This window comes from Psittacula echo (assembly GCF_963264785.1).
Source record: "Psittacula echo genome assembly, chromosome: 2".
Taxonomy (NCBI): Eukaryota; Metazoa; Chordata; class Aves; order Psittaciformes; family Psittacidae; genus Psittacula; species Psittacula echo.
This window is the reverse complement of record NC_137737.1, coordinates 68954276-68963565: the sequence shown is the minus strand read 5'-3', so window position 1 is coordinate 68963565 and position 9290 is coordinate 68954276.

Genomic DNA, 9290 nt, shown 5'->3' with positions numbered 1-9290 from the left:
AGAAGGTCGGGGGTAGGGGGTGGTGTGTTTATGTCAACACGGCTCAGTGATGGAATAGCTCTCCCAAACGTGCAGACCCAGCCGCTGGGCATGTGAAGTCCCAGCTCCTCCAGGTGACAGGTGCTGCAGCAATTCGGATGCGGGGGGGGCCGCTCCCGCCCCTCTCACATCTCGCCGGAGGCAGCCGAACCGGGAGCGGGGCTGCCTCTCCAGGAAATATTCCTGGTCCACCGGGATTATCTTTACCTCGGGAAACCCGCTTCCTTCTTTTTCTATCTTATTTTTCCTTCCTTTTTTATTTCTTTTTTTTTTTTAATTTATTTAATTTTTTTTGTTAGGCGCTAATACGCGCCTAATCAGCGAAATATCTTTTAATTTAAAAGCCAATAGACTGCAGCGGAACTATGCTGCAGAAATCCGATGTAAGGATAATTTGGAGTCTTCAAAAGCGCTGAGTCAGCGGCGGAGCCCATCTCCATGGCTAGAATATTGTTTCTAACTCCCGCTGCTGTGTTTCGCTTACTGTTACACCGATTGTATCGTGTAATTATTGTTCGTTTTCCAAAAATGTAATTACTTTTTTTTTTTTCCCCTCTTTGTTTCCTTTGCAACGTTAAATCTGCCAAATGCCTGACTAAGGCAGCTCCAGAAAATAAAAAGAGGGGGAAAAAAACCCTAAAGCTAATGAAAGGGAGGGAGGTATCTCTCTGTCTTCAGCCAAAGATTTTCTCTCCCAGGCACCTTCTTGCATCGACGATTTAATAAAAATACCGCAAGTGTAGAACAAAATCGTTAGTAGTGCCCGGCCCGGGCTGGGGACGACACCGGCTCCCGGGCAGCCCCACTCGTGTCCCGGGTGGGTTTTCCACCTCGCCGAGGGCCCGGCGGCTCCACGGGGAGCAATCTGAAAGGGGTTAACTGTAATAACACCCATAATACCTATAATAACAATGAAGCTCTTGAGCTGGGGCCGGGCTGAACGGCGAGACCGGGTCCTCCGGGGCGGGGGGTCCCCTGCTCACCCGCCTTCCTTCGCCATTGCCACATGGAGGGTGCCATGGTCCCCAGGCAGGAGGCGGCGGGGATGGGCAGGGGATGCCGCCTAGCAGCCAGGAAATCGGGTTCCAGCCCCGGGCACCGGCCGCGAGTTTGGCTCCGGGGCCGAGGAGAAGGGAGGATGGAGGATGCTGACCCTCTGCCGAAACGTCGCGTTGCTCTTCTCGGAGCAGCTTGAAAGGGTCGGCCCGGCGGAGGGGGCGGGGGGGGGAGGTGGTGGAGCATACGGAGCGGCCTTCTGCCCTCGCAGCGCCCAAGACGTCCTGGTGAGAGTCGGAGGAGTACAAAACCCGGCAGAGGTGGTTATACCCTCTTTTCCCTCTTTTTTAATGTAGGATCCGGGAAGTGTGAAACCTTGTAAAGCCAGCTCTCCCCATAAATTATACCTGCTTTAAGTCAAATCGGTTCAGAAGGGTCAAGTCCTTCGCATGCTAGCAAACCTCCCCACGGAGCCAAGAGGGATCCGGGGCAGATGGCGGCGCTTCCCACCGCCCCAGCGCCAGATAGTGCTGCCAGGCTGACTTCGGAAAGGGGTGGAAAGGGTGGGAAGAGTTCTCGCCCTCGCCTTGCCTGGCTGGGGGAAGGATCAGCCGCGGTAACTCCTGTCCTCAGGAGCGTGGGTCTGGGGTTCCTCAGCGCAGACAGTCACATAGTCCCTGAAACCGCGGATTTTGTTTCTGGCAAACAATGCTCCCCCGGCCAGTGCTTGTGTGGGAGACAAGTAATTGTGCTCCCTTGCTTAAATAAATCATTGATGGGTGAAATTACACATGCTCACTTAAAATGTAATGTGATTAAGAGATTATGGGATCGCAGTTAATATGTTGCCTCACAGCTTCTGGACCCAATTCCTGACACGAGAAATCTGTCTGCCACAACTGTCCCTCCGCGAGGGGAGGAAAGCTTCCTCTGACACCAGCAGCCGTAAGGGGTGGCCGGAGGCTGATGAGGGGGCTCCCGCCTCTGCTCCCTGAGGGGGCCAGAAGAGGAGATAGTCAAATAAATAGATAGATAGATAGATAAATAAATAAATAGGTTTTGTCTGGGGGGAGGACGGGGGTGGAAGTAAATGGAAAGGCAGAAGCCGGGGGGGGGGGGGGGGGCGGTGCATAAAGAGAGGGTCTGGGGCTGCGGCTGCAAGCTGATTACCTCTCATCTGAAAGCTGCTCCATTTCCTCACACGTCGAGTAAGTCCTTTATCATGAGGCGGCACAAGCCCTGCCGGGGGCTATTGATTGCCCCGAGGAAGAAGCCGGGATGGTAAGCGGGATCCTATCATCAGGCTGCATAATAACCCCGGGCTCGCCACAGCTGCGCTGTGACCCTTTGTGATGGAGCCGATAGCGCTCCCGTGAAATAATGTCCTGCTTTTGGGTGTGAAATCACCATGTTTATTAATTGAGCTAGACACGAAGGTTACCTTTTTCTTTCCAAGCCATGAAAATTTGTGATTCAGGGCAAATGGTTCCCCCTTCCCCCTCCCACCCCCAAGTTGTGCTGCCAAGGGGTTGACAGAGCAGGACCAGCTGGGGAGAGAGGTATTTTAGAGATTCGAGCGGCACCGGCTTCCATAGCAAGTTCACAGCAGCTTCATACACAGACATCTCACACCTTGCTCAGCCCCAAAAGTAGCCCCCCCACTCCGGGCAAGCACTGCGGAAGGAGGCCGGGGCAGCAGGGGGTGAGATGCGCACTGTGCAGCCTGCCCGGGCATAGGGGTGAGTGCAACCCCGCACATGCACTGTGGGAGGTGGATTGTGCTGAAAGAGTGAGGCTCTTCTCGCTCCCAACGCACTTTTCCCCTTTTTTTTTCCCTTTGCAATTGGGCTTGTAAGGAGCTTATTGTAGTCTGTGTTTCTGGGCCGATAGTACTCGTACTTAACCTAATTAAAGCCGACCTTTTAAATTTTAAAAGATTTGAAATACAAACATGCTTTTTTGCTTCCTTTCTTTTTTTTTTTTCTTTTTTTTTTTTTTTTCTTCTTCTTCTTCTCTCCCTCCTCCTTTCCTATTCCGCTTTAGCAATTTAACGTTTGAATCTCTGGGCTGGAAGATGCAACCTTTCACCAGAGCACAGAGGGAGGGAGAGACGGGGGGGGGGGGGGGGGAAGTAGCAAAAAACCTGCGCATGAGGCGGAGGGACTGGCTTTTCCCGAGCATCCGAGACAAGCTCGCAGGTAGGCAGCTACCCCCACCCTATCCCGCCTCCTGAGACAAGATTCCTCTTTTCCCCTTTCTCATCCTCCTCCGGTGGGCAGGGGGTGACAGGCAGAGAGCAAGGCTAGTGCCCCCCCGGGAGTCGGGGTGGGTACCGCTGCCGTGCTGGGAGCTGGACCCACGCGGGGACGAGCAGGTCCCGTGGGGGGAGTGGGGATAAGGAAGCGCTTCTGCCTGCGCGCCGAGGAGCCGTGCGATTTTCAGCCGAGCGCTACCTGCCGGGGGGCGGGCGCAGCTGCCGGGGGCCCGACCAGAGCCTCCCACTGCAGGCAGCGGCTCTCCTGCCCGCCTGCCGCTCCCCAGCTCAGGTGGGGCTGGGGCAAAGCCCCTGCAGTACGTCGGTAACGAGTGTGTGTATTAATGCCTTTGACGCCCATCAGACAGGAACTGAAAGAGCCCTTTTCCCTTGAAAGCCCACCCTCGCTAGACTTCAGCGAGTTTTTTCGATCAATGGGAAATTAAATTTCTTTTATTATAATTGTTGTTCAGGACAAACCCGATTATGCTGATTTTTAATTATTTTATTTTACTCTTTTCTTTTTAACTTGGTAATCAAAATTTTCCCTGTTTTGTGTGTGTGGGTTTTTTGGTTTTTTTTTTTCCCCCGCTGAATGACATTACAAAGAATTTTGTTAAAGAAGGCCAGACTAATTGCTGCCAGAAGAGTCTTTTCATAGAAAAGTCTGGTTTTCATAAGGCAGTTTCTGTGGATGTTGCTGTTAAATCCAAACCTAGTGGAAAGGGGAAATTTTTTTTTCTTTTTTTTTTTTTTTAGGGCGATTTTTCTGAGCAGCAGGGAAGACCCACGCTATAGTAAAACAACTATTCACGGACTCACGGAGCAAATGTTGCGAGGATAAAACGCCGGGCAGCTCTTCCCGGTGTGTCCCTGCAAAGCCCCTCGCAGCCGGGAGGGTAGAGGGGCGGTGAGGGGTGAAAAGGGGGCACCTCGACACTGCCGGGCACCCCGCTCGCTTAAGAAAACCTCCGTCCCCACCTGCAGGGATCCCAAAGGGCTGATGGGAGAGGCAGGATCCCCACTCCCGGTAGCCCCAGCATAGCAAGGCTGGCAGGTTGGCTGGCAGCCCTCACCCCAGGAAGGGCAAAGGACCCCCCAGGGACCGGTGGCTGAGCCAGCCTGAGGTGGGGGCTGCCCCCATCATCTGTCCCAGGCAGCTGAGCCAAAACAAGAGGTGAGAAAGGGCTGAACAGTTCCGGAAGGATATAAAGATCCGCACAACTTTTTCTGTCCATCCCCCTCGCTAATTTTAAATCTCCCTCTGTTAAACATCCTACTTTCCTCTCCCTTCACTCCCCCAGCTCGGGGCTCCAAGGAGCAATTTTTACCCTCTTCACAACATTAACGATCCCCTAGCCTGAAAGCAAAGCGGGGAAAAATAAACAAACAAACGAACGAACGAATAAGAGACGGAGCCCGTCCGTGCCGCCGGACAGAGCACCAGCCCCAAGCCGCCCCTCCTGGGGCCTCGAAGCCGGCCGGAACGGGGAGGGAGTATCTCTGCCTGTCGCCCTAGCCCAGCGACTCTGTCCCGTCGTAGGAGGGTGGAGGCCGGGGAGAGGGCAGATTCCTTCAGAACCCCTTTCCCCAGGCCACGGAGAATCGCGGGAGCTTTCCAGCCGCTAATTCCCAGCTCTTGCCCCGTCATCAGCAGCACAGCTACCGAGAGGTGGAGGTTTCACGCACACAGCCCACAGCCTTTCTCCCTGCCCCGACGGCATTTCTGGGGTGGCTGAGCTGACTACAGGAGCTGTCCCTCTTCCACGCACCAGGGAAAAGAGCTCAACCACCCGGCGGGTGGCTTTTATTTTTTCTTTTTCCCTTTTTCTTTTTCCAGCATCATCAACAACAACATACTCAAACGCCTTTGCAGCCGGACCAAACTCAGCCCGGTGCTGCTGCTCGGTGGCCCCTTTTGTTCCCGGCTGGGGGACAAGGGGCTCAGCTCCACCGCGGCTGCGGGGAGCCCGGTCCTCTCCTCCCTCCTCTCGACGGAGCGGGGACGTGATAAAAGAAGACAGGGGTCTGAAAGGATTTGATTGAAATGGCGTGTGCCAAGCTGATGGGAGCCAGCGAGGGACAAAGCGCCGAGAAGCCATGGACACTCGAGCAATTATTCCTCCACGCTGAAGGTGGATTAGTGCAATGGAAAGAAGCATATGTTCGGCCTGGGGCGACACTCCCCCTGGCTGGGTTTAGAGAATGAGAGCGGAGAAAGAGGCTGAACCTGGAATATCAACTATCCGGGAGACAGCCCACCCCACCCCCTCTTCTCCCAGCCTCTCCAAAAGTCTCAGGGATGAAGAGATAAATACACACACCCATAAAGATAAATAGATAGTACGCACATGCACACAAACACCCATAGATGCACGCACACCTCTGCATACAGCCACACTCATGCACAGCTCTACACACCAGCACACAGATAGGCAGAGAGAAAGAAGCACCCTAGGTGGAAAACCTCCCTGGGTATGACAATGAGAACAAATAAACAGCCAGCCTCCAAGAGGGTCGTAGCAGCAGCCAATTCTGCTGGAGGCTCCAGCTTCCCCAAATCTTTCTCAGGAAACTTTCCAAAAGCAGCTGCAGTGAGGGCCAGGATGATCTCTATCCCCCCTACCAGGGGCCTGTCCAGGCTTTCCTGGAGACACAAGGCAAAAACCTCAATTGCTCCCTTTCCACCTGATTTTTCAGTAAGCTACATCCACCATCCTGCTTTTGCTCCTTTTCTCCAGCTCCCTGCAAATCCCCACCTTTTCCAGCAGGATAGAAACAAGCTCTCACAAGGGTACAGGGATGGGAAGAAGCCCATCCCCACCCCAAACACCTATATCTCAAGGAGCAGCCGGAATCCAAGCCCTGTGGCAAAGTGACACCCATTAGCTTCTGGTCTGGGTCATCTACACCCATACTAAGAGCCATAGGCTCCAAAACAGGGGTAGGGATGGCAGGAGCACCTTTTTAAGCACTATTATAGTGCACCTCATTAGGCCTAATGAGGAAAGGAGTTCTAAGGCAAGGCACAGACCCTGCCATCACACCCCAGTACAGCCCTTCCCTGCTAGGGTACACCAGCATGTGCTGCAGCATGGGGCATCTCCCTAGCTATCGTCCAAGCTGCCCTGCTTGCAGAGCAGAGGGATAACCTCCATCACAGGAGAGAAATGGCCACAGCGCAAGAAGAGAAACAGGACAAGCACAGGGAGCAGCACCCATTAGCAAAGCAGAAGGCACTGAGGATGTGCTGGAGGGAGGAAAGCCTGCCAACATGCTTAAAAGGGAGGGAGGGAGAGAAAGAGAAGGAAAGAGAACACAGCTCCCTTTCTCCTGGGAGCTCCAAAAAATGCTCTGCTCTACAACCAGAAATGTGCCCCAAATATTTCACACCTCTGCTTCTTTATCCTCAGCTTTGGGGATCAGGGTGGATCATACACAGAGAGGAGGAGGCCGTGCCTGAAGCAGCGCCGAGGCAGGAAGTTTTGCAGGATGAACAAGCGGGTAGGAACATAACTAAAAACTTCGCGTAGAAGGAACACACATCCCTCAGCCTGCAAGTGTGACGGCACAGCACACACTCCTGCTAGAAAGCAACTCTATTCAGAGCCCCTGCATCTGCTTTCAATAGAGTATTACAAAGGGAATTAACTATACCACAAGCAACAGCAGCAGTGGGGCTCAAGAGCATCTCTGGACATGGAAGGTCTTCCTGTTGACTCTGCAGATCTCCTATAGAAACTAGGATTCGTGTGTAAGCAGCACACTCAAGGAATGACACAGTGAAATGGCTCACACTTCACAACTAGCAGTCCTCCACCTTCTTGCTCCAAATGGAAAGGTATTTCTTCCTCACTTAGGCTGTGCTTTTCCTCCTGGAAAACCTTCCTGGTTGGAAGATGTCTGCACAAATGAGCTCTGTGACTATGAACAGGACAACCATGGAGCTTGGAGTAACTTCCAGGCCCTGGTTTGGAGAGGGAGGACTCATACTTGCATGGGAAAACCACAGGCTTTGGATGCTGGCACTTGCCTTGCAAAATCAGGGCCTAGAAGACAAGTGCTGCTGGGAATCAACAGCTGCCTCCTACCCTACTAGAGAGCTCTCGTCAGCCTTGATCTGATTTCCACACTGCGTTCACTCAGTGACAGTGCTCTAACCACTCTGTTGGTTAGATAAGAAATTTTGGCCCTTTGGGCTACCAAAGCTGAACTCAACATTAGAGAGACATGACTACAGTGGTTGTAAGAGGGAATAAAAAACCACAGATCTGTCACCTTTGTATCTACAGCACCAGGCACCAGTAACAGTTCAAGGACACAAACCTTCATCACCATCATAAGCTATATTTCTATTTACCCTGCCTGAAATATCAGCTATTTCAGCCACCCAAGAAAGCTTTGAAACTTCAACTAGAAGAAGAGAAACAAGGATATTTTGCTATTCTGAAGCCGATAAGGCTGCACTAGTAATGGGTCATGAAAGACTTACTTTTTCTCTGTTTCCAATTGCTTACTTTAAACTACTTATTTTGGCAGGTTAGGGTTACTTAACTAAATATTGCAAATAAAGAGGCTGCAACCTATGCAGAATAAATTATTTAAGAACTGGGCTGGATGATTTTTTTTTTCCTCCATACTGGAGATAAAAAGAAGGAACACGTTCTAGTAATCCCTGCTCATTTTCACGGCCATTCTTGCACCTGTAACTCAAATAATGAAGCCATTTGTTATTTATATTGCACTTTCCCCTCCATTCTAGATTTCTAATGATCTGACTCTGCTTTATGGCCCTGACAAAGCCTGAAACTGGTGTGGAGTTCCAATAATTGAACGATATAAGGAAAAATCTTTAGCTGGAATGAAGCAGATGTTAGCTTCATGCAGTCCCCTAACTTGATTATTCTTTGGACACGTTAGACAAGCATTAGTGATTGATAATGATGCTAATTAACCCCTTTGCTTTCCAAAACAGCAAACCAATGCCAGCAGGACTCAGCAAACAACACACTCAAAGTACAGCATATATCAATATCCATTCAAAGTGGATAAGTGACACAACTTCACTGCCCAGTACACAACAAAAATCCTCTCCTGCCAACATCGAACTGGCTCCAAATCCGTTTTAAGACCTAACAGCTCCCACCACATGCAGGGCAGGAAGCAGAAACATTCAGAAAAAGTACATGAGACAGAATCAGAGGCGTCATTTATTTTTTACACTCATGACCCTGCGTGTCGCATTATTGAGCTGGTTTAAATCATTCTGCCCTCACTAGCTGGGATGGGCTTTGCATTGCTTCCCATTGGAAGGGCGCTTGTTATTTTAGCTACACTTTGCAAGCGCCAGAGCTGACGCTCTGGGAATCTGGTCTGGGCTGAGACAGGCACATACCAAGGAGGGAAAGGGAAGTGCACATTCAGGAATTTACATGCGAGGCAGAAGACGGGTAAACAAACAAGGAGCTGATCTGATTACGCAGTCGAATTTATCATGGACAATAAAGAAATCGCCTTTAAACGTAAGGGTTTGGATAAATGAATACTCCTAGCAAGTGAATAAAATGTATTCAATTAACTAAAAACCTTGTGCACTTCTGAACTGAAGTGGAATCGACTGTAATTGATTTATTTGAAACCAGAGGTTAAGGACTGAATTAGCTAAGTACAACTGGGTATTTCAAGCCACTGACTTCTCAAATGTCAAATCCCTTCTATTTTAAATATTATTTCAGCTGCGGGGCATTGCTGTCCTGATGACTGTTCCACCAGTTAAATCTCAAATTATATTAATATTTGATTTTTGGAGGGTGGGGTAAGTTACGGTACAAAGGAGAGGGCTGTCCCTGTTCACAGTGAAAGAGCACCGAGCTGTATTTTGGTTCACATGTAGGAATTATCTTAGTGTGGCAGTGATGGTCTAACATTCAGCTACCGCTCACCCTCCTCGCAGCGAATCTTTGGGGAGGGCGGGGGGAGTGGAAAATAACAGCAGATTTTT